This window comes from Columba livia, chromosome 12 (genome assembly GCF_036013475.1).
Source record: "Columba livia isolate bColLiv1 breed racing homer chromosome 12, bColLiv1.pat.W.v2, whole genome shotgun sequence".
Taxonomy (NCBI): domain Eukaryota; kingdom Metazoa; phylum Chordata; class Aves; order Columbiformes; family Columbidae; genus Columba; species Columba livia.
In genome coordinates, this window is record NC_088613.1 from 15,979,482 (window position 1) to 16,005,105 (window position 25,624).

Genomic DNA, 25,624 nt, shown 5'->3' on the forward strand with positions numbered 1-25,624 from the left:
ATCTGTAATTTTCAATTTTCTTCCATTTCCTTTTCAGTCAGGGTGTAAACACTCAAACCCTGTAAATTCCTTGGGTTAAGATAACGTGAAGGCTTTAACCTGTTGTTCTAGCTGGAATTAATTGAATTTGAAAGATAGACTTCAAATATGGAAAGTTAGAGAAGTATTTTTTTAAAAAGACATTTTTGTGTGTGTATGTAAATCAGCTTTCATTTTCTTTATCTGCAGACCCCCACCTTTTTTTTTTGTCCTGGGTTTATTTTTGTAACTGCGGAGTTACAACCAGGCAAGAAAGCCCTACAGTCTGCCTTTCACTTCCAGTGTTAAGTCTTTGTTGCTTCACTGTGTAGGCAGGTGTGTATCTGAACACTTTGGTCACTTACTTTCAGAATGGCTTTTACAAGGAGTCACCGATGCATAGTCCATCTCTTCAGGGGAGTATTTTTAATAGACTTTAAGACAAATACTAGCAAAATATGACAGACTGACCTTTTTTTCTCTTGGTTACTTTTGAGAATAGCTGTCCTCCCATGTGCTGAACAGAGTATGTATTCCATATATATACTGTACGTGTCTTAATATTGCTGAACTTGGAAGGTTTTTGTTATGAATTATCTTTGAGGTGAGTGGTTCTATAACTTACAATTTGAAAAGATTTAAATGCTGATGGTGCCCAATTAACATTCTTAGTGAAGACATAAAAAGGTCACTTTTCCTTTGTTATTGCACTGTGTTGTTGCTGACTAGTGCTAATCATTTAATTAAAAGGTCAGATCACTCATCCTCTTCTTCTTACATGTAGTGTGACTTTAATTATTTTCTTTGCAAATGAAGTGATTTAATATTATCTAATAATATTTGGTTTAAAATAATAACCCTCAGAAGAAGTGGAATTTCTCTTTGAAAGCATGAAAGCTTTGAAGGTTAGAATAAATTGAAAATAGCTGGATATTTTAAAATTATTTTCTCTTGAATATTGTTAAAAATCATAGGAAGTTTTTAATGAGAGCATCTGAGGGCTTGCTGCTCTTGTATTTTGCTGATCGGTTAGCAGAGCTACTGGGAAGCAGGAATTAAAGTGCTGCTAATAACTCCGCAGCTGCTAATAACTTTCTCATCTTCTTCAGTTACTTTCTAAGCAACCTTACTTTCATCTCACAGCCATGACATTCCACCTGGTTTAAATTTTTAATGGAAAATATCTTCCACTCATTAATACCTCTGAAAAGCAATGAGACAGAGCAATATCTTACAGCACAGCTATGAATGGAGCTCTTGGGTCAAGGTGACTCTGAAGGTTGCAGCTCGGTGAAAGCTTGGATTGAGTGATGTTTGTAGAAGAAATTGTAATGGTAGTCTGAGCTTTCCTATTCTGAAAACAATTGACACCAATACTTAAATCTTAGATCCTGTCCAAACAAAATAAATAATTAAGTCCATAATTTTAGCTAATAAATCAATCAAGGTGCTTTGTAGATTTAGAACATTCTTGATGGGCTAGAGGCATTTATTGATCTCACGAATGGGTGTCTAAATTCTGGGGTACTGTTTTTAAGTGACATATCCGAAAGCTAGTATTAGAAAGCCAAATACATTCTTTATAACACTGTTGTGTTTCTCATACCATACCCAAATTACAAATAGAAGTTTTAATCCAAGGTGTTGATCTCTATCCAGGCAACTTGCAGAGTGTAAGAAAGTTCTCAGAGACTTTATATGTCAAATTATGACAGAATTTTTAATGAATAGTGACATAATTGTAGAAAGCAGCATCAAGTTGAGGAACAAGCTATGATCTGGATTATTTGAATGCTGGGTTATATTGAGCTTTACAAGAATCCCCCAATGTTGTACTGTCTGGGGTTAGCTGAAAGAGCTGATGTGATTAAATGCAGGGTTGCGATTAGCTGGAATTTGACAAGATGTATTTGATTGTGTCAGACTGGGCTTTCTGGAGGAATTGCCTCTGTCTCTGAATAGAACAACAACCTGACATGTCAGGGAACGTGGGATTTCTGGGCTGTGAATTTTAAAGAATTAATTTTAATTGGCAAAAATTAAGAACTGGGAAATGCAGAGCACGATCACAAAGAATCAGAGTTAGTATGTTAGTTTGTTTTTCAATAGCAACACCTAATTTTTATATGAACTGACTCCATGTTACTTCTCAGGCTTTTTACAAGAATACATCAGTGCAGAGTAGATGGGAAATGCCAAGCAACCTGAGCCACCGAGGGCTGAACAGAGAGATGAACTGATTATTAGTCAAGCATCCCTAAACGGCTGCTAACCAAGCATCTAGTGGCAAGGAAGGTCAAGGGTAACCTTGCTATTTACTGAGCATCCAGATAATTATTCATTTCACAAAATACAGGAATCCTTTGTGCAATACAAAAAAAAAATCTCTCAGTCCTGAAGTTAGAGTTCAGTAAGCACTCAGTAGCTGCAAAATTACACTGTATTAGGTGCTCCTGGATCTTAATTTAGAATAACTTTACATGTGGCCTGTGCTGGAAACTATAATTTCTCTTTCTTGTGGCAACAAGAAGAATATCAAATGTATTCCTTGTCTTTAAAAGCTATACAGAAAGAGTACTAGACTTGTGACCTGTGGTGTTGTTTTTGGTGTGTGTGTTTCCTTTGTTTGTTTTTTGTACCTGGAAGGGCTGCATTATATTTATAGCCCATGATGGCTGCCTTGAATCATGTCTCCCAGTGATGAAGTGGGAATGTTATTTGGGGAAAATGGAAACTTTTTCCTGATCTGCCTCCATGTATTCAGAGATTTACAGTATCATCTTGTTTCTACTGTTTCTCATCTTGTTAGCATTATTCAAACAGTAAATACACAGACTTTATTCTTTGTCTATCTGTCTGTCTTTCTGTCTTTCCCATAATTAGGAGTGGTTGTTAAGAACCTTGAATTTCTGAGACAGAAACTTTGCACACACTGGTTATAATGACAGGATGACTCCAGAATCTGCCAGGGGGAGGTAAGATAAGCAAAATTCTCAATTTTGCCACAGTACAGCTGAATCATAGTTTTAGAGGTGTAAGCCTGTGCATTCAAGCCTCATGCAGAAAGCCACTCTTCTTGAGTATTGAACTTATGGAAAGCAATCCATAAAGAACAATCATCATGCACCCTTTTACTGCTAGTGCATTTGAATAATAACCTGGGACTGCTGTATTCAGTGACTTCAGCATTTCATCCATTCTGAAAAAACATGTGTTTCTATTCCCCTAATTTTTCAAGTTTACATTCTCATTCATTCTGTTCCAAAAGGTATTTTTGTCTGTGTTAAAGTGAACAGGGAGTGATATTTGCTATATTCCCATGCTTATGGTAAGTCCACAGCAAGTCCTCTGATTCACCTGAGAATTGCTTGGAGTTTTATCTACTTTTCACTTATCTCTAAGATAATCCTGCTGGAAACATGCCATTTCTATAGAGAAACTTGCCTCTGCTGTCATTTAGTGTTAAGTCCCTGTTGTTGCTCTGGCCTCTCCAGTGGCACCTGAGCAGGGCAGGGGCCTCAGGGTTATCCGGGTGGTGTTTCCACGGCCCCTCTGTGATGCTGCTTCTTGCCGATCCTCCCGCAAGCACCAGTGCCCGTCATGCACGTCTGCAGGTCCCTCCGAGCAGCTCACTTTGCTTGTGATTGCTCCTCATTAGCTCCTCTCCTCAGAGGGGCTGCCTTCTCATTTCTCCCTTTGGTGAAGCGGTCACTTCTTGCCAGCTGCTGGGCCCTGTTTTCATACTTATTACTGCTTTTTACTTATTACAGTTCAGGTTCCGGAGAAAAGTTCTGAATTAAAATGAAGGGAAATTTAAAAAATGAGCTAGTAATGAGAGCAATTAATCAGAGCAGTCTGCAGCTTTGGCAGTACAACTGAGTTTTCTGGCATGAGGGGGACAGAGTGAGAGGGCTGATGAAGAATGAGAAACATGAATTATTTGGGGCCTTTATGTGGCAACCTTTGGCATGACGCATGGAAGGTGGCTGTTAGGAGACACTCCTGCTCCTTTCTGTCACATAAAAGGGCCTGTCCTGTGGGAATCCTCACTTTCTCATGAATACAGCAATTAATCCTTGCTAGCAGCTCAGGGCAGCTTTACTGACTGTGGAAGTGTCGCAGTTTCTGGGGAAGCAACCTTATTTGCACATCCCAAGTGGCTGCATTATTAGCTGCAGGATCACTGGGCTGGTCACTGCAGTGTGATGGGTCTTACTGCTCCTGCCAGTTGTCTCAGACCTTTGCTGTCACTATCCCTGAATCTTAAATTAAAGAGGGATGAGAACCACATGCTCCAATCTATCGCCTTTGTTTTTCCAAGCCATATCCAGGTTTTACATATAGACAGAGCCAGACTCTGGGCAGAGTGATTTTTACATTCTTTTTGGTATCTCTTGAAACTCCTGAAATCTGAGAAGTTTTGGTGTGGTGTGTGTGGTGTTTTGTTGTTGGTGGTGTGTTTGTTTGTTTGGTTTTCCTCCTGAATATACTCAGTAATTTTTTTTATTATGCCGTCATCCTAAATGAACTGATCTTCTAATTTCCCAGATAGTTCAGATGTGCACTATTTGTGTACACTAATAAGAGAAAAAAATTACTTGAAGCCCATAGTATACTCTAGTATTTCAGTCAAGCAGCTATAACACATGCTGTCTTTTGAAAGCACTGTACTGGTCCCATCCTCTAAATGAAATGCTGTGTCAGACAACCCCAAAGCAAATTTTTTAAATGCTGCCTCTCTGAGCTCTCCTCCAAACTGTAAGGCAGAGCCAAATTTGTCAGGCCAGCCTCTCCTCTCTGTGAATTAGTAGCAGCCAAGATTAATTAGCACCCAAAGCGTTTCCAGCTGTACCACTTGTGCGATGCTGCTGCTGTGATGCATGTAGTCACCACTCCCCAGGCCTGTGATTCATTGCTCTGTCAGTGGTTTGAGATACAGTGTATGAAAATGCCATATAAATGCAAATATAAATACAAACGCTGAATTCCCCCTGTTGGCTAGTGATAAGGTGCTCATCCAGATGACACACTGTGATCTAAAAGTGGAAAGTAATATTTGGAAGGTGGGGGAGGAAGTCAATGATTATTCTTAAACTCTCTTTTCTTTTTCTTAAATAAGATTCAACTGAAAAAGAAAAAAGCAGCTTTGGCCTCCTCCTTGGCTATCTTTGTGGCACACCAAGATGATGTCTTTCTGATTAATTAAATTAGAATGAGGATAAACTTTGAAATGGGTTTGGGAAATGGTGTGATTTGCTGTGTGTGTGAGCGTGTGTTCCCAGGGACTGAACCGAATGAGGTCTGGTCGTGGTCTGAATTTGTATGGGCTTCAGGTCTATAACCAGAGTAGCAAGATGTTGCCTTTGCTTTATTCCCTGATCAACAGCGCTGTCTCACAATGTAGGAGATGTGTCCTGCCCAAGGGACCTGGGACAGCTTAGGCTGCGCTTGCCTGGACAGCCAAAAGGGAAGGAGGCGCGTGTGAAGAAGAGGCTGCTCCTCTCATGGTATGGCAGATAATTTAATTTGAATTGCTTATCTTATCTTTAAGTAAATGTACTTAATGGAAAAATAATTATTCTTGTCTGAAAAGAGTTTTGTCCTGAAGGTACCTATGTAAGCGGCTCCATTCTATTTATGTCCCTAATGTTATAGGGATCGGTGGCAGAGACGTTTTAATTTTCTCTATTACTGTACTTGTGCTGCTGTGTTTTTGAAGCTGTCATCCAAATACCGAGATCAGCCTTTCATGCAGGTAATGCAAAAGGAAAGTTTACAGTGTGATGCTGATGTATTTTTTCGTTATGGCATTTTGCTGCTGCAGGCGTACAGGTGGAAATGCGGAGTTTTTCACCTTGGTGTGGGAAGGTTTTATTTCCTGAGTTTTGTTTGGAGTTGGGAACTAGAAATCGAAAGGGGATCAGCATGTGTTGCTGTAGCTCCAGTCAGCAGGACTTGGATGGATCACCTCTGCTTTAAGCTCTGGGTTTCCTGGCTGGGTCAATCATCATTAGAAGTCTCTACTAGTCCTTTCATACAACAGCTTTTCCTTGAGTGCTCTTGCTGGCATGGAATATGAGGCTGCCATATTTTGTTCATGCTTGCAAGGGCCAATTCTCTAAATGTGTATAACTACTACTACAATTCTAAGTATTAACTCACCTTTATATGTTTAGCACCAACTATAGAGTAATTGCATTAAGAAGACTGTAATTTTCCTAAAATGCATCCAGTCTGTGTAATCCAAAGATGCTGCAAAGGCAACAAACTCAGTGAAGGACACTAGATTTCTTGCTAATTTCCCTGGCTTGTGGTAAGGTTTATTTTTCATTACTTTTAAGAAGAGAAATTGGAAATTTTGGGATGCTTTTTCCAGTTGAGCTAGATCCACAAAGCATTAAAGGGCTTTGCTTATCATTACAAGCTCTTCTCTGAAAGCAGAATTAGGCTTGTTGTATCTGTTGTAAGCAGGTGTTCAGGAGGGGAGACTGGAAAAAGAGTGGGTTTGGGTGGTGAATATTGTTAAGATAGAGGGTTTCATCAGAAAAAGTGAAGAGAGATGGCAGCGTGGAGAGAAGAGGTTGGGAGTGGACAGAAAGATGCAGTGCCACTTGTTATAATAGGTGGGAAATGGGCTGCATAAGGTTCAGGACAAGGCAAGAACAAGGAGTTCGAATGCTGAGCATTGTCAAAGCAGGAGCAGATTTTTATTGGTAACGTTTTAAATACACTATAATAAGAAAAATACGTCCATGCAGTCAGTAATCAAGACTTTTGCATGGGTCTTGGCATCAGCAATGTGCATAGTAGACCTCATTTTGTGTGGTGGAAACACATCCAGACCATGTGGAAAATTGAGTATTTCTTCATTGTTGCTTGGTTCATGACATGTAGATCGACAGTGTATGTCTTGCCATTTTTTAAGTGATTCCCTCCCTTCCTCCTTTAATTGAACTGTTCTTTCATTCTAAATGCTATCCACTGTCAAATTCAACTTGGGACAGAAAAATTCTCCATCATTACTACCTACCTTGTTTCTCATGTTAGATATGCTTAATTTCTCTCACTGGATAGCCCTTTTATTATGTTGCTCTGGCAATCTGACAGCAGATCTTCCATGACTGAAGCTTTGACTTCAGTCTTAGTATATGTGCCCAATATTGCTTAATTATCTGCCTTTTCTCCTGTTCTTCCTCTCTCTTTTTTTTCTTTAAAAAACTAATAAAGAAAAGCTGAGATTGAGGCTTGTGACTGGACTGTATGAACCCTGAAGCTCAAGAGTGTTTGTCTCCTCAGCAACCTGATGGGGGGGAAATTTTAAATGCAATTATCTTCAGGTGTATTGTAGTATATTTTCATGCTCTCTTTATAAAACAGGCTTTTAGAGCATTTTCATAACTGCCTTCCCTCTCTCTCCATTTGCCGTACAGCTTATTTATGTTGATGTTTTCTTCCCTGAGTTTCTGGTTTCACTACACAGTCTGTTGTTAATAGTAAAATGTAATACTGTGAGATAACATGTTGAGACACCAGAGATGGTGAATACATGGTGATTGTAGCTATTGACTCCATAATTAACTGGGGCATTTGTTAACTGTGTAGTCTGATTTATAAAGAGTAACCTGGAGAACTGGAACTGAACAGTGAAATTTCAGTTCCGAATTGGTTCATAAGTAAGACTATCCGCACTAGAAATGTAGAGTCCGGTTTTGAGTTTGCCAGTTTTAGATTGTTTTAAATTCACCACTTTTAAATGAATCCTAATTTACTCTAGTGTGTATTGAAAAAAGATTGGTTCCGCAGTGCGTATGCAAATGGAAGCGAGATGTTCAGAAAAGGAAATAGGACTCAGCTGAATAAACATTGGTTGTGTTGCACTTTAAGGCTAAGATAAATAATGTAGCTGGCATAGCTTGTGCCTTGAAAAATGCCATCTGGATGTAAAGCTCTGACTCGTTTGACACGGAGAGTATTCAGAAGTGAAAAGTCTAAAAATGAAGAGAACTGCTAAAACTGACTGGAATCAAGACTATACTGTGCTGGATGTGCCCTCAGATCCATTGTCTGTTGCCATCAGCAAGAGTATTGTCATTGAGATTTCCTCTCTGCAGGGAGTTACAATAGGTTGTGAGTACTCGACCTGACACTGAGTTAATATTCAGCAGTGTACGCAAAAGATGGGATTTTTTTCGGCAGTGTCTAATTCTGTTTTATCTTGATCGCACTGAAACAGCCTCCTTTAGAGGGTATATAGGTGCTTTGGCAGTGCTATAACCCTTACAACTCATTAGCAGCGCTGGGATGCCAGACTGAGGGGAGGATTCCTTTCCCTTTATCTTTGTTAGATTCTCAATGTGAGAGCAGTTTATTGTGTCCTTGGACAGGGTAGCAGGGATTTGAAGCCGTGTTTCACCATGAATTCTTGTTTACTCACAATTCCCATTCAAACTTAAGAGGTTTCCTTAAGTAAAAAAAGTGCAGGATCAGGTCTGTTTGGCAGCAGAAACACAGGAAGCGGCAGGCTTGAACTTTGCTTTTGACAGGTTAAATGCCCGTGTTTCATCTTTAAAACAAACTTTAAAATTGTATTACAAAACTTGTTCTCCAAGTTTAGTGAGGTTGCAAATCAAGACTATATTATACAGTGCTAATGAGTAAAGGAATCTATCAACTCAGTTGGAGGGAGAAAAAGAAGTTTATTTTATTAACTTGGTCTTTACTGTAAGGCTATGGAAGAATTAGGCAGAAAAGCTATACACTGTATAAAAAGATTTTGCTGCCAGTATTTGCCTGTTGATTACACGTCTTAGGAGGCACAAAGACTTTGAGAAAATAAATGAGAAAATGCATGGGAGGAATCTGAAAATGTCCTCCAGGGACGGATGATAGTCTGCTCAACCCTACTGAGCAGCAAAGAAATTCCTGAAGACTTCAGCAATCATCATCTGTGAGACCTCTCCTGACCTGCCAGCGCTCAGTCAGAGATCCTGCAATGCAGGATATGACAGGTATTCTTTTAAATCCGCAGGACTTGGAGCTAGGAAGAGGCCTCCCGAGCAAAGGACAGGCGTGTTGTACGCTGTGGTTAGGTAGCGCTGAGCCAGCTGTGTGAGTCTTGCCTCCCACCTCATTGCAAACCTGGCCCAAATGCACAAACTTGCTTATATTGGGCCTTACGTGATGGGAATAACAACACATCAATATATTTGTGGGGAAATGAATCAAACCAGCCAGACTTCAGCAGGGCTAAAATCACTCCTAGCAAAATAACTTCAGGAGCGTGTGTAACCATAGAGTGAATTTCTTCCTTGCAGAAAAGGAAAGCTTCCTATGAAACACAGATTTTCACAAAACTTGATCAGTGCTCACCTTGCAAGTGAACTCAGCTACACCCTCTCTTCAATCCCTCTCTCCTGGCTGTAGCTCACACAGGTTTCTGAATGGAGCACTTTTTGAACCTTTCTCTAGCCTTCCTCCTGGCCCTGCTCATTGCAGGGGTTGGACTAGATGACCTTTGAAGGTCCCTTCCAACACAAACTATTCTGTGATTCTATGAGTCTATGATTTGAGAAATGCTGTATTAGAGCTGTCTGCAGTGCAGCACTCATGTGCATCTCAATATAGCAGGTTACAAGCTGGGGTGTAGGCTGGACTCTAGCTTGGTGCAGGGCTTTTTACCATGCTGCTCTAACCAGCCTTGTAACACACCTGGAGATGATTCAGGAATCACTAAAGGACTATGTCAGAAATAAAGACAGATCTGTCAAGGTTGGGAGACTTCCATCATTTGTATATGAAAATGCAGATCGCTGAAGACCAAAGCAACTATTTTTCAGTCTGTGTACTGGAACCCAAGCTGCTTATTTTTTAGTAATTTTAATCAGATGAGAATAAAATGGATTTTTGCAAAATAAATACAAATGAAGAGAAAATGCTGATTAGTTCGGGAAAGCTGCGTATGGAGAACAAATGTGTCTTCTCTTCCTTTAATATGATTTACTTGTCTCCTCCTCTCTTCTCAGTATAGTTTTTTCCCCTACTTGTCAAAGCATGCAATTCAATACTGTTATTAGGGTCCCATTACTTCACATGTGCAGCTTCCAACTCCTATTTTCCTTCTGCTTCCAGCTTTCTGCATGCTGAACTGGAATCAACTCCCAGTCAGCAGGTGCTGAGGATGCAGAGACCTTTTTTGTAGGCTATGGAGCAATCTCTTGCTGTTGGTGAACATGGGTCCACCAGGGGCGCATGGTTTGTGCCAAACAGGAACCCTGAAGCCATGTCTGTACTCCAGTTGCATCAGTCAGTGCACAGTTGCATCCAACGCTCAAGGATTTGTGTTCAAAATAAGAGGCAATGAAGAAAAAGCTTGGCTGGCTGTGTACAGCATGCAGATGGCTGTAGTAAAGAAGCCGCCTGCCGAGACAGGCTGGGCTGACTAAAGGCTGCTTTTCCCTCCTCACCAGCAAGATCCAAGGGTCAGGTGTGGGAGAGAGAGAAGCAGCTATCAAGAAGTGGGTGTAATGCACAGTGAGAGTTCAGCGAGAGCCAGGCCTGCCCTGGGGAAAATGTGTGTTTTGAGGGAAACATGCTTTGGAAGGACATGTCTTCATATTCAATGTATCCATTTTCAGCATATTTTAAAATCTGCTCTTGGCTGCTTTTGACTGTAGATTTCAGGAAACCGAGGATTCAGCTTTGGACCAGTAAAACACTATCTACATTGTTGTACTGGTAAAAAGAAATTGTTGTGGAAAACAAAAACTATTAAAATCTATGTCACAACAGGAATTTGTATCTACTGAGCATTATAGTAACAACAAGGTAAGAATATGCTTTGAAGTCTCCGGACAGAACAAAGATGTGATCCACAAATAAGGAAGAACAGTTGTGAAATAGAAATGCATAATTGCATAATATGGAAAGTAGAAAAAAAAAGTTCTCATGTAAGTTCTTGCTGTGTGTGGGGGCAAATGGAGTTACCTGAATATTTGTGTGAAGCAGTTAGATGGACAAACATTGTGACAGGCTACCTATAGCGGGTTTGGGGCACTTTCTCTAGTGATGATTTTTTTTTTCACTAAATGGGGTGAGGTGATTTCTCCTTCCCTGTCCATAGATATTGCTATATAACCTCCTGACACAGAGGTAATTTTCCTGCCAAGTTTGTGTAAAATTCTTGAAGAGCACTGGTGGATCTTCCCAGGAAATACTCCAAAATGCATAAAAGTTCTAAAAGGCTCTCTTGTCCTGAGCACTCTCTGTGATGTACATGGTGTCAGCTCAGCTCAGGGCAAACGCCCAGGGGCTGTGCTTTGCATGAGGCTTTGCTCTCTACATCCAGGTGAAACCCAGTTGTTCTTGTTAAATATTTTAGAATCTCTGTGACAGAGATTACAACTGGGTGTGGTGGAATTGGATAGGAAATTGTTTTGTCTTAACCAGAAAGACAATAGATCCCCTGAAACTGGTCAAGTGGGATTTATACTGCAAGTCCTGTTAAAAGATTGGGTGAAAATGCCTTGTGACCTGGTAGAGAGTCAGGATTGAGAAGAACACTGCATTTTGTGCTCTAAGTGTGAAAGCTGTGTGAAAGAAAAAATCTAGAGATGACCTCAGGACAGGAAAATATACTCCAGGAGGACTGTGATGCTGAGCCAGGCTGGATTTGCACAAGCAGACTGCAGAGAGAGAGCGCCAGCCTTAAATATGTACAAAGTTGCTTGTCAGGATAAGTTCTCTGTTGTTGGATGGGTACAAGACATAAGTGGCACACTCCAACATGCCATTCCTGAAACAGAAAGGATTGTTTTCCAGACAAAATCACTCTGGTGCATGTCCTCAGCTGGTTGAAAGCTGAACTAGGTCATTGATGTCAATAACCCGGTCACATAATGGACACACATTAAGTGTGCTCTGGTTGTTAGTCTGGTTCACTTCTATATTTTCATCAAGGTCTTGACTGCTGAAATTGGGTTTATTTAATACATTTTGTAGGTTGTAACAACTGGAAGGAACTGCAGAGGCTTTGGAGGAGAGGATCAGAATTCTTAATAAATTTGGGAACTGTTTGGCATTAATAAGGTCAAATCTTTAAATACTCATGCAAGGTACACTTCAGATGCAAAAATATGAAAGCGCAATGCTTAAGCAGGGAATAAGTAGTTAGACATTATTGGCTGACCAAGCCTGCAGGTTTTCTATCACAAACTAAATATGAATTGACCTTGCCATAGCAAGGCAAAGGTAACTCTGGGGAGAATCCAAGAGCTGTGTTAAAGACACAGGATTTCTTCATTCCATCTTCTGTGGTACTGTGGGACCTTATCAGATTTTTCTAAGACAAGTACTGGATCTCAACCAGGGAGTCCAGATGAGAGTGATGAGAGTCTTTGTTGTTGTTTTCTTGCTCACCAAATGTTAAATACTAGGAGAACTAGTGTATTTTAGTTTAGGAAAGAGGAAACTGAGGGTTTACAACATCCTTGAATATGTAGAAAGGTTCCACAGAGATAAAATCCTTCTTATGCTTCACTGGGCTGTGAAAAGATATAGGCTTGAATTATACGTGTATGTCTACATCCGCAGATGCTCAGGTTACACTGCAGAAAACTTTTCTAATATTAAGTGTAATTAAGTACTATGCTTGCCTAGAGAAGTTCATTGCTAGGCTTTAAGGACAGCTTAGGTAAATACCTGTTAAAATTAGTTTATGTTTAGCTTGCCCTGCTTTGGGATGAACCAAGTAACTTCTTGGGTTCCTTGCCAAACAGCACTTTTTTAAGTGCTCAGGACTGTCTTGTTCTGTGAAGGCTTGTAATTAGGAGAGCCTGAAGAGATCTAAAGCACAGTCTGCTCTATAGCTGTGTCGCCTTGTTTGCCCAGCTGGAGACAACCGCTGTAGTGAAACATGCTCATGTCAGCATGCTTGTGACACATACTGGAGCAGAAAGCAAGAAGAGCAGAAAAAGGAATGAATAGGGAAGCTTCAAAAATAATATGAAGTGACGGCAGAGTTCCCTCTGCAGGTAACTGAATATTGCGGAATTAAAATTAAGGAAGCCAACAACATGTGTGGATGCATAGCTAAAGGCCATAGACTAATGGCTGAGAAATTGGGGGAAGAGATGAGGTGCCTAACTTTCAAACCAGTTTGGAGGAGGGACTTTCATAAATCCTGGCAACAAATAAAAGGATTTGAAATTGTGTGGCTGTATCTCCCGAGCACTACAGTCTCTGATGGAGAAATTTACAGCACCTGCAAAAATCCTTAGTATGTGGCTTGTGTGCACTAGGGCTGGGGTTTTTTAAATACAGGCTTCCACAATCCTCCTCTCTTGCGAGAGAATCTTGGGTACTTGCCAATATTTATAGAAGTACCTAGATAAGAAATCAAAGAGAAAATCTAGTATTCAAGAGCTGTACAGGGACTCACATGTATGAGGTTTATTATTTGAAATTTTGGGCTGCTGCATATTCCTTTTCTGGTTTTCACACTATTTATTAAAATGCATGTAGTTGCTGTATACCTTACAAATGTCCTCCTCGGAGTAATGGAATTAGACAACATAATGCCCTTGTGTAAATAATGTTCTTGCTGGATGAGGCTCTTTCTTCCAGACAGGGCAAGTGTGTCCCTAGTGCAGCGCAGCCCCCCGAAACTGCACCAGCACGGCTGTGCAAGGGGCTGGCGGGGAGGATAAAGGATGTTCTTCAACTCTAATCTTCACTCCCAAACTTTCAGGTTTTGTGCATTTATGTTTTCAGCTTTGCTTACAGAGGCTGGAACGTGTCTTTTGAGGCATCATCCAGTCACAGTTGTTAGCTTTATACACTCTTTCTAGCATTCACCTTAGCTCACTGATTCAAGATTTCTCAGTTCAGTCAACACCAGAGTTACTCTGTGTTACAGAGAGGGAGAAAATATTTTCCAGGTGTGGCTGGGACGCTAGAGTTACTGAATCATCCTAAGGTAGCCTCTTTCACTATATGCAGAGCTCATTGAACAGCAGTTGGATGCATGAAATTAGCTGGGTGAAGGTGATCCTCTGGTTACACACATAAAAAGATGCTGTAGAGGAACAGAGAGGAGTTCTAAAAATTGGAAGCGAAAACTTGGCTCTGTTGAAACCAGTGTAAATTGTCATTGACTTTGGTGTCAGAATTTCACAATAATCCTTATGTTTTAGCACAAATTAGTAAAGATGCATAACTTCACTAGAGCTGTCAGTATACAGGAGAACACAGTGTTATAAATCTGGGGATTCATGAAATGATGTGTTTCAATATGTGGGTTGCTAAGCTGTTACTGAAATGTACTGTGAGTACAATCCATAAAGCTAAAATGATAAAGCTAATGTGCTCTTAGAGCAACTTGAGGATTTGAAGTCAATGCAATTCCTGAACGATGAACACAATTCTGATTGATATAAAATAGTTCATAAAAGCCCAGTGCAGTCCATTGTAGAGGAGCATCTTACTACTTTTTTCAGTGGAAACGAAATCTTTGCTGTGGCATGAACTTTGGGTTGATCAAGTTTCAATGTTTTCACAAATACAGCTTACTTTTATTACCACAGTTTATTATTTTTATAGCTCTAGCAGTGTTATTCCTAATTTGCAGGTAGGTATTTTTACAAGAACTGTTTCCCAAAGGAAGTGTAATATATACCTTTTGTTAGATTAAAGAACATAAAGAACATCCTATACAATGTGTAGCATAGAGCATCCTGAGCAGGTACATGCTCTAGTAATGAACTTAGATCCTGCATGGATACAGAAGTGAGCAAATAATTTCTGTTTCCATAACTGATGTATTGTTTAGACTTCCCAGTATGTGTTTTCTTAACCGTTCCACTGTATTAGCCCCTGTATGTCACATAGTACCTTCTTTTTCCTCCAGCAAAAGTAACTGAATCAGTAGTGTTATTCTAGGAGAGTGACTGTTTTGTCCGCGATGGCAAACAGGCTGACGGGAGCCCTGTGTGTTACCCCTGTGCTGGACTCTGGCAACGTTGGCAGTGGTTCAGCAAAGGTGACAGCCACATGTGTTTGCTTGTTTAGCTTTATATTACGATGTGGTGCTGGCTGCTGTGAAGCTCAGAGGCTGTCCTTGGCTCTGGGAGTACTGGAAGAGCTCTGGCCCCTTGTTGTCCATCAGGGACATGGGTTTGGGAAAAGGAGGAAAGATGATAGGTTTGCATGTTAAACTGTGCAAAGCTGGCTGAAGTCTTGCTGCTGTAAATGAACTTCAATAACAGCTATTCAGCCAAGAAATGTGGTGACAAAAACTTTTGTTTTACCTTCAGAAAAAGTTTGGCCCAAGTAACGGGCATTTCCCAGTGGGAATGCAAGTAAGGGGAATAGAGACATTCATGCTGTCTGAGATGGACGTCAAATAAGTTTGATGCCTAGAAACTGTAATTCATGTGTTCCCCATTCTGCTGGGAAACCAAAGCAAGTTCTGATTCTGAGAATGGCATCTCCTAGAAATCAGGCTCAGCTTATCTGCTCTTTTCATGTACACCCTGTGCAGCCCCCAGCATGCTGGGGAGAATGGTTTTGCCATCATCTTCACTTCTGTGCCTGGGTAGCTGTGAGCTGAGGCCTCAGAAAATGAAAAGGCTGATAAGCCATTAGTAAACCTTTATACCACTGAACTATTTTTTCTTCATCATCATTGTCCTTCGCCTTTTCAAGTCAGACAGCATTGCTGAGTGGAATAGGCTTTGGAAACAAGACCCGAGCGTGTGGTGTTGTGAGAGTACAGGCAAGGCTGGGCTGCTGCGTCCCCGCTGCTGCTCTGGAGGGTGAAAATTGTTTCTGAGGGTGACTTGAATTGTCATATCGAACCAGCTCCTTTTTTCTTGTGTTTGTTTTCTTTGGTCTCTTTCTATTCCACTTATATTTTGTTTCCATTTTGATATATTTGGTTACTGTCTGCAATCCACATCTGTTTATAGGGACAACTAAAATGAAAGCAAGTAAATTAATGGGTTGGTTTGCAGGAAAAGATTGAATACGATGCTTAGATAGACATCTCCTTGAGTCTTTTTTTTTCTGCCTAGCTGTGAAAGCTCCTTCTCCCTTACATTATAGGGGTGCTGAATTAGCCTATAAATTGAACCGAGCCCATTTCTGTAAAATCTGTGACAAAAGTTTAGACTTCTAAACAAATTCAGTCAGATGACGTTCATATCTGTGTTTTTTTCTCTCTATGTATTCTGTGTACAATAGTGTGAGAAAGAATGCTTGCTATGATATCTAATTTGAAAAGAAAATTTTAGAGTAAGCACACAAAACGAATTTTGCATTTGAAATTGTAAAGTACTAGAAATGGAAATTAATTTCTCAACATTTTCTTTGGGAAGATAGGAAACTACCATGTAAGAAATAGATCATCATGTTATTATTTATGGATAGTTTTTGCATTTACAAGCAGCTCAATAAGCATTATTTACTAAGTAAATAAGGGACAAATAGTTAACATGTGGAAATGTTAATGTTTGAATAAGAAAAAAGATATTTGGCAAACTATTCACAGTCTAGGCAAGAGGGATTTGATTTATTTTTTTATCACTGTGATCTTTTAGCCTGACCTCCTTTATAACACAGAAGAGGGGACTTAGATTAATTAATTCTTAGTTGAAGCAGAGTAGAGCTTTTGGAAGAATGTCATGTCCTGCTTTAAAAATGAACATGATGGAGGTCTCAGCATAAAATGTGACAAAGGACTCCAGTGGTTGGTCATCATCTTTGCTGGATTTGTGCCTTGTTTCTAACCCAAATTTCTCTGGCTTTGGTGTTATGCTGCTGTATCTCATTTGATAATTATTTGCTACATTGAAGAGCCTATTATTAATAGTTTTTCCTTCATGTAGGTATTTCAGCTGTTTCACTCTCTATTTTTCTGTCCCAGAAATATGTGACTTGCATTCTGATAAATTATTTCTATATTCATTGGTAAATCTATTGTATTAGGGAAGAATCTTTATCAAAATTTGTAATAGCTTAATACATAATGCATGTTTGTGTTTAAAACATAAGAAATAAAGATAGTTGAACTCACAAACAGAAGGCTTATGACAAAAGGAAAAGATAACAAAGGCACAAACTTGGTCTAACATATAGTGGTGATTTATGAGAAAACACATAGAATAAGTAATCAGCTGAACAGTGTTGAACTGAAGAAGAAAGGAGGTAGCACACAATGCATCTGTTGCAGCAAACATAAATCTGAGATAAGATACCAGCCTTCAGAAGTCAGTCGTGTTTTTGTTTTATTTCCCCCAAAAAAGGGTCTTCCTCGAGGATGGTTTTTCTCTCTCAACTATTTCTTCGTGAATCCATCGGCCCCAGCAGGGCCAGTCAGAACAGCAGGAGATTTTCAGAATGGCCTGGGCAGGGGCACGTCCAGCAGCACCCCCAGCCTGGCCCAGGAAGCAGCTGGAGCCCTTTCTCAGCTACCTAAGTATAAAAGCCCTAACTTAGTATCTGAGTTAGAGATCTAAAGATGGCCACTCAATGGGGCATTCACTGTCTAGATGGTAATCTCTACACCCATAGCCAGTGCCAGAGCGGTATTAGCCTCCCAAGATGATTTATTAGCTGATGCTTTGTCATACCAAATTGTCATTATGATGAATCCAAACCTTTAGTTTTTATGCTGGTTAGGTGTTGGCAACTCCCACTGACCTCCCAACAAAGTGCACATCAGTTTATTAAAAAAATAAATAAATTACAGTCTCTTTTCAATAATTTCAGTCTTTTGTAGGCCACTTTTTTTGTTAATTTGGAACTTGGTGTTAGTGGAGGAAAAACTCTCCACTGTTTCTTGTTTCTGTACATGGGTATTAAGCTCAATTAGAAAGCCACACTTAGCAACGTATATTGTAATATTATTATTATTTTTTTTTTCATTATAAGTGCAGTCAGGTGTGTTTGTTCTTTGTTTGTTTGTGGGGTTTGTTTGTTTGCTTTTAAGTAATGGAGAACTAAAATACATCTTTTGTTTCTCTCGAGTTGAATAATCTGACACAGATCTCCAACACAGTGAAAGGATTTCACCATTGTTTACAGTTTGTATACTGCCTTTAGGTGATTCCCATTTTCCTCCCTTAGATGGTGCTAATAAGGTACAAAAAGCACAGCCAGACTGCAGTGTTTCAGAAAGAACATGAAGTACAGCGAAGGCTTGTTTAGATTCTGTGAGCAATTTCTTTCCTCCTCTCTGTGTTATTTCCTCTTATTCAAGCTGCAGAATGACACTATATAAAAATATCAAATTTGGTAAACAATTACATCTGATGACTATATGTTCATTTTTGGAAAAACAGAAGAACAAATGTTTGTATCTGAGCTGTAAAATGAGCAGACTTTTCATTGGCTTTGCGGTCTCACAGGGAAGGCTTATTGCTAGTATCTGAACCCAGGGAAAAAGGTCTCACTTTATTGCTATCCAGTGTTATTCACCATTAATTAGGGGACTCTGCAAACAACTTTTCCTTTAGAGTATAGCAGTTATCCCTGTGCACAGAAGCATAAAGGAATTTGCTCAGTAGAAAATGAGGGAAAAGAGAACCTCTAGTAATTTTCCCTCTTGGTACAAGTGTCAAAGAGGTGTAGACTATCTTGGTTAACCATATTTATATTTTGACCCTGAATGTAATGTCCCTGAGCATCAAACAGTAAAAGCACATTTGTTCTATGAGATTTCAGTGTAGAGTAGGGTAAAGCCCTGGCATGAAATTTTGCCACTTGACGATTTTACCCTTTCTCAGAGGAATTTAAAATACAAGCCATACGTCTCACTGTTTCAGATGTCCAATGTAAAGGTTAAGGCTTTCCAAAGCACGTTCATGCCCTAGGGACCGTCATCAACAGCATCTGCGAGACAAGTGGCAGTTCATGAGAGGCATCTTAGCCTGTCCGTACATTTGACAGCAGAATTATCCTTTCCTCTTTTTGCCTCCCAACCTTCACCCCTCCGGGTTCACCATTTCTTCACTCTTACAGGCAAGGGGAGTTTTCAGTCTGCCTGATCGCTTGAGGTGTCTGTTCAGCCTATAACTGATTGTGACTGTCATTGTGGAGGAAGGGACATGAGGCTCGGAAGGGCAGGAATGCCGTGGGTCCAGATCCCAGCGCCCGGGGGAAACACGCAGTGTCAACCCTGGTACGCCTGGGGATTCTACCACCATGCAATTAGCACTTCACTCTCAGGAGCAGTATAATCAACTAAGCTCACCTAAAATACAGGGCTGAGAGACACTTCACTGTTTATCACATCTAGTTAGTTTGATTTAAACCCTCTAGGTTAGCCCAGTAGTGGATCTGTTTCTTTTGTGACCCTTCACTCATATTCATTATTGATTTTTCCTGAAGGACGTCAAGGCAATTACCGCATGTCACTTTATTTTATCCTTTTCAGAAGAACCTTGAGTGAAGTTTTAGGACACTATGAAATCAAGGAGTGTTCACTCTAATCAAACATAGCCTATACTTTTTGTTGCCTTTGAGATAAAAGTTTGAAGTGCAGTCCTGATTAGAGTGCCTCTGTGATTGCTAATGTATGGTGAGTCCCACATTTCTATAGCCCATCTACCTCACATGGCTCACTTTGACAGGCCAAAGTACACTTGCATTGGTTTCTTCAAGTTTAGCCGTCTTGTTCAGGGATGAATCTTTTGTCTGTCTTCACCTTTTTCTATTGAAGAACCAATTTGCGGTGCTTGTAGCAACCAGACCTAAAATCTAAACATCAAAGCTTTACTTTACCCTTCCATTACCTAATCTTAGCTCTTAGGTGAAATCAGTGACATGGATGGTTTTATAGAAAGGTGTAAAATTCAGCTTTTCTATGGTGGCGATTGTGACATTCAAGCTTTGTGAAGATTCATTTTTGCTGCTTTCCCAGTTCAGGCCTCCTACCTTGGCTTTGTGTATAGTAATGACACACAGAAGTATATTAAAAGAATTTTACTAGTTTCCAAAGACAAGGCTACAGTTTTTTTAAAAAAGGGAGAATTAGGGGTGGTTGTGCAACATTGTGTCTCTGATGATGAGATTTTAATTAAATAAGCATATTTTCTTTTGACACTGAGCCCCAGCCTCATTCAGTGCACACAATGGACAGGGATCAGCTAATGAACAGATGTTTGGTTTTGGTTTTCCTCAGCGTGTGGCATTGGGCCCTATTTGTCAGGTTTCCTGCACTGATGTCTGCTGAAAATTTCTAATTTTCTCTTGAGTTATTATGTGGCGCTTGTCATAGCATTAGGGCAAATCCCAGCTACATGTCCAGCAAGTGAACTCCTGGAGTCCTTGTTCAGTTTTTTGGACTGTAGCATGTTTAATTCAGAAATGTTTGAAATTATAACTAATTCCTGATATTGCCTTTTGTTCATCAACTCAAAATATTTATTTCAGAAATTCTATTAAATTCTTCTTCTTTTGTTCCTTGTGCTATTATAAGTTGATCTTCTTTGTATGATAAACCATATTAGCATTTTCTCAAGTTCTCATTTAACAGAACAGCTGATCCACTGGAGAGTTGTCTGGGTTTAAATCTTGCCTTTAGGTCATAATTTGGTGATTAAGATGTTGTAATTTAACTGAAATGATTTTTGTTATCCACTGTAAATACTCTGAAGCTGCTGCTTTCACATTCATTCTGCCATTTGGATAAGCTGGATTTTGCTGGAGTGTTGAATTTCATGGTTGTGTTTTGGTTGGAAGGTTCAGGGGAAAAATTCCCTCTGGGACCTCATGTTCTGGTCAATGGAACATAAACACTGACATCCTCTTTACAGTGCATATTTCCCTTTGTTGCACATACAGGCTAGCGTTTTTTTTTTTGCTATAAGTTAGCTGAGCTGACGGTACTAGGCAAGTATAAATGGGATCAGCATTACATTTCTTGATCTAACCAGATGCATCCTATTCCAAGTTTATTTTGGTTTTGGTTGGCAAAACACTGAGTGAATATTGCAGATAGATCAGATAGGAGGGCTTAGGGAGGAATCAATAGCAAGATCAGTGGCATTTCCAGCTTTTGGGTGCTCGATTCACGGTCTTGATTTTTAATGTAGAGTTCTTTGGGAAACTCATGCTTTTGCATGTCTGGTACTGTAGATTTTAAAACAATACTTAAATGTAGTGTCTTGACAATACTTTCACGAACAAAAATTATTTTGTTTTGATTTATGAGACTATACTAATTAAGACTTGTTGATTCTTGGGCTCCTACTATCTCAGAGTCAAGAGTTTTGACAGAAGTGTTTTTTCACTTGATAATTTTCAGTTGGATTCTGTATTCTTTACACTATTTATATCAGGATTCATTATTCTCCTCTTTAAAGCAGTTGTCCTATAAAAATGCGGAAGCAATAACATAACCCTGGCGACCAGTCTTACCACATCAATAATGAGCAGCAAATATTCATAGCTATCAGTTGTCCACAACTAACAGTTTGGAAATTATTCATTGAAACTATTGGGGAATATTTCTGAACAATAAATAGTAATCACGGTTGGTTCACAAATGACTTGCCAACCCAAAAAGGGGTGAAGTTTGTCAAGAATGTAGTTCTTTGCAATTAGCTGTACTGCCATTACCTACAAATATACCTTGAAACATGCCCTTGGAGTAGGCTATATGCATTCTGCTCTAAGCACCTCTGCTGGGCTGGTGAAGCACAAAATTCAGTGCAAGCATAATGCAGGGTGCACCATCCAGGGCTACAAAATGGAACCTGGCCTTCCTTCATGTAGCAGGGTAGGATGAATCGGGATTTCTCAGGCTGTTGAATACTGAAAAATAAAATCAAGGTCAATCTCTAAGTGGGACCTGGCGCGAATATAAATAATTCCATTTGTATGTACAGTAGTGTGACCTGCTAGGGAGAAACAGGCACACAAAGGTATTTTTGTGACTTAGCTGCATTCCTAGCTTGAGTTGGCGCCAAGATGGTTCAGCTCCTTTGAAGGCAGAGCAGCTTCAGACTTATTTTAATTCTGCCTGGGTGAGGCCATTAGGAAAACAGCAACAAAACTCCTTCTTCAAACATGTCTCTTGACCCTTTCCATGCTGGATTTATCCTCTGAGTGACAACTGTCTTCAACCAGCTAGTAATGTTGTTCTCATCAATATTTGACTGGGTGAGAAAAATGCAAATACATATTGTCCAATGCCACAGTGCACGTGACTGATCTGCCATCATCCTTCTGTCATGCAAAGTACCACTGAGAGTAATTGTGGGTCTGTCCACTGAGATAAAAACATCTCAAACGCTTTCTGAATGTCTCAACAGCCACAGCCCACTGGAATTTACCAGCTTCCAATGGCAGCTTGTGGGAGTTAAACTCTTCTGAAACTTTGGTCAAGCTCTTCACTGATACACCCCAATTTTAAAGGTTTTGGGACCCCTGAAATTTCTGGCCATAACGATAATATAGGAAGCAATACTGATTTTTCATTATATAGAGAACTGTAAAGAAATATTGGGAAACTAGGTGAAAAGCAAATCTGCTCTGGTATAAGATTTATGGCAGAAAATATCAAAATAGGAAGATACTGCAGGTCAAGCAGCATCTTTAGCAGAGATGGGCAAAGCTCTGAGATTCAGCAACACACACATTGTTCAACATCTCTGCAAAGCAACAACCATTGAAAGAGCTGATCTGTGGGTGGTGAGCAATTGGTGAGATGTTCTTAAACAGAAATGGCTGAAAGTCTCATTTAAAAACAACCTTTCTTCCATTTAGGAGAGGAAGAGCAGTGGGTTTACAGTTTTTCTGTAGCTGACAGACTTCAATTTGTTACTCGAGAAAAGTCTTACAAATGTATTTTTATTGGTGAATGTGTAAATGTGAATCACCAAAGGTGAAGTAATAATGTAAAAGGACCATCAGCCAGACAGAACAGCTACACCTTCGGATGAACATGCAGGGTGGAGTCAAATAGACAGATTTTTAATTTGATGCTTTCCTAGTGAGAAAAATAACTCCCTTGCTAATGCGAGGGGAGTGAGGGGGGAATGCGCAGCAAGTGGAAGCAACCACAGGGGTTCCTGAAAGTAGCTGTATAATGATTATTTGACAAGGCTTCCTGGATACTAACAATCCCATTAAAAATAAGTCGGCAATACCGTTCATATCCTGAATGGACTAGAAATGAAACAAGAGAAATGAGGAGGGATTAAAGTAAAGCTCAGAAATAAAGAACAACCACTGAGTGTGTCCACGGTGGGAGCCTGTCAGCCTGATGGGAAGCTCTTGGTAATTAGCCAGATTGGACTTCTCTCTTATACTCTAAAAGGCTTTCCTCATTCCTCTCCCCACCCTCCGCCCCCCTATTTTCTTGTATTTTGTGAAGCACGAACACTTGGAGGTCACAGTCTACACTCTGACTCCCTGCTTTAGGTGCTGTACCTACTTATTGTTAGAGACAACTCTTGCCCAAAGAACTTTAAATCTGTGTTTACCAGGCAGAGAAGGGAAACGGTAGTTTCGGAAGTTTACAGATGAGAAGCTGGGGCAGACAGAGGTGAAGAGGTGGTTTCAGAGATGTTCATTTTCCACTTGGCATCCCACGGCAATTGGGCTCTTCCAAAAACCCTGACTCCTCTAGTGTCATTTGGAGGAGGAGGGGGCACGCAGAGACACTGCGTGTCCCCTGTGTGCTGCCTCACCCTGACCATGTGCTATCCACTGCTCCCTCCTCACAAGCCAGCCCTGATCCTGTGAGCTGCTCTGTGCACAGCTGTGTACATGCATGGCACTGGGCTGGGGCAACAGTGCCTCCCCTCATCTGATATTTCATAACTACCCTTCAGTGTTTCTCTTTTAAATGCATACGCAGGCACGCGATGGATGTATGTGGATCCCTCTTGGTCTGATGGATAGAAAAAGCGGGAACAACTTTTGTGGTGACTGCAGCAAAAATAATTGGGGATGGGGATTGTTATATAATACAAATACAGCTATATGTGAAAAATAAACCACTTGTATAATAACTGCTATTGAAAGATCTGGGCAGCAGTTTTAGGTTTGGGTTGCCTTCCCAACAGCACGTGCCTGGAGCATGAAGCAAGGGCTGCACCTGGGGAAAGCAGCGGCTGCTGTGGGTGACCTGCGTGCTGAGGACCGGAGTAATAAGCAGCACATTTTAAACAGCTGGAAGAAGAAAAACCAAAACCTGTAGCCTTCAAGGAGCATCCAGCCCAGGGTCCCACGCTGCTGGAGGTGACACCCTGCCGAGGGTCAGCCTGGCCAGTCTGTGGCCCCAGGGCCAACTGCAGGTCTCACTGGAGCTGCCCTTCCCACGATGGACCAGTACAGCTTTGCTATCGCTCAGAGGAGTGATTAGTTTCTTACTGGAAATTGTCATGAGAACAAACTATTTTTATATGAGGAAATAAAAAGATTTGCTTTACCAAGGAAAAGCCTTGTGATATACTGAAGGACAACAGTGTCTTGCCTTAAGTTAGCTGATAAGCTACTGCTAATGTAAGTCTTCTTTGTTAAGTAAGAAAAATTTAGATCTTGAATGTGCTGTTACAAATGATGCCCATCAAGTGACATAACTTCAGCCTCAAGGTAAAAAGGATTACATTTGGGCCTCTGTCTTATTTTCTCCAAATCTTTTCTGGTATTTCTTGAACACTGAATCTTCTGGAATATTTGTTTTATTGGAATTAATTAAAAAAAAAAACCCAAAAAAAAAAAACCCACAACAAAACACCTACACTTGTCATGTTGATATTTTCAAATTGGACATTGTGACAGTCTCTTGATCCTTCTAAGCAGCCTTTATATGTTTGCTCTTCAGTTTGCTACTGTATATGGTCTCTAGAAAAGTCATTTAAAAGGAAAAGCATACAAACATACAGACCAGCTGTTTTGCAAAGTTGTGTAAGGCTTGACAAGGCCCTGGTAAAAGTTGAATTGCTTTGAGAAAGCAGTTGCACAAGATAACCTCCACAGGTCCATTGCGACATAAATTATTCTATGATTAACTGTAATATTGTTCCCAAAACCCACAGTCCTGAAATATTGCAATTTTTTATACAAAATTTATGGCTCATGGAAAAAAGGCCTTTAATCTTAACCATTGTCATGTTTCTCACATGACTAACTGCAAAAGAAAAATTGTCAGTTGCATCTGATTTGTTACTTCATTCTATAGCAAAGGGTTGTTTTGTAGAAACCTAGAAGAGGCTCTTTAATGAAAGAGCATCAGGATGTTTTAGAGGTATTAGTGCAATGTGAGCGATAATCCAAATGGTTGCACTTGGTGGGCAGATATATATATGTGTATTCAGGAAAGAAAGAAGGAGGAAGAAAGGAGTCTTGGCTTTGCTCCCTGGTGTGTGTGGAAGTGTGGCAGTGCAGGTGGCTGTTGTGGCACCACTGCAGAGTGCTGTGACACAGCCAGTAGCTGGGAATAGGGATGGAGGCAGACAACGGTGGCTTGTGTTGCTCTTGCCACCAACCCATCGGATGAGAGAGCAACCATCAAGTTCTTTCCTAGAGCACACCCAAAGTTTTGTTAAGAATGATCTTAGAAAAATTAAGATTTGCCATCAATATTAATAACTCATCATGT

At 40.2% G+C, this 25,624-nt stretch overlaps 1 long non-coding RNA gene across 1 annotated transcript; it reads left to right on the forward strand.

The window, feature by feature from the left end:
- Positions 1-2,480: 2,480 nt before the first annotated feature.
- Positions 2,481-25,262, forward strand: LOC110363708 (uncharacterized). Its single transcript, XR_002421989.2, has 3 exons — positions 2,481-2,993; positions 5,405-5,525; positions 24,087-25,262. It is a non-coding gene; the product is annotated as an uncharacterized LOC110363708 (long non-coding RNA).
- The last annotated feature ends 362 nt before the right edge of the window (positions 25,263-25,624 follow it).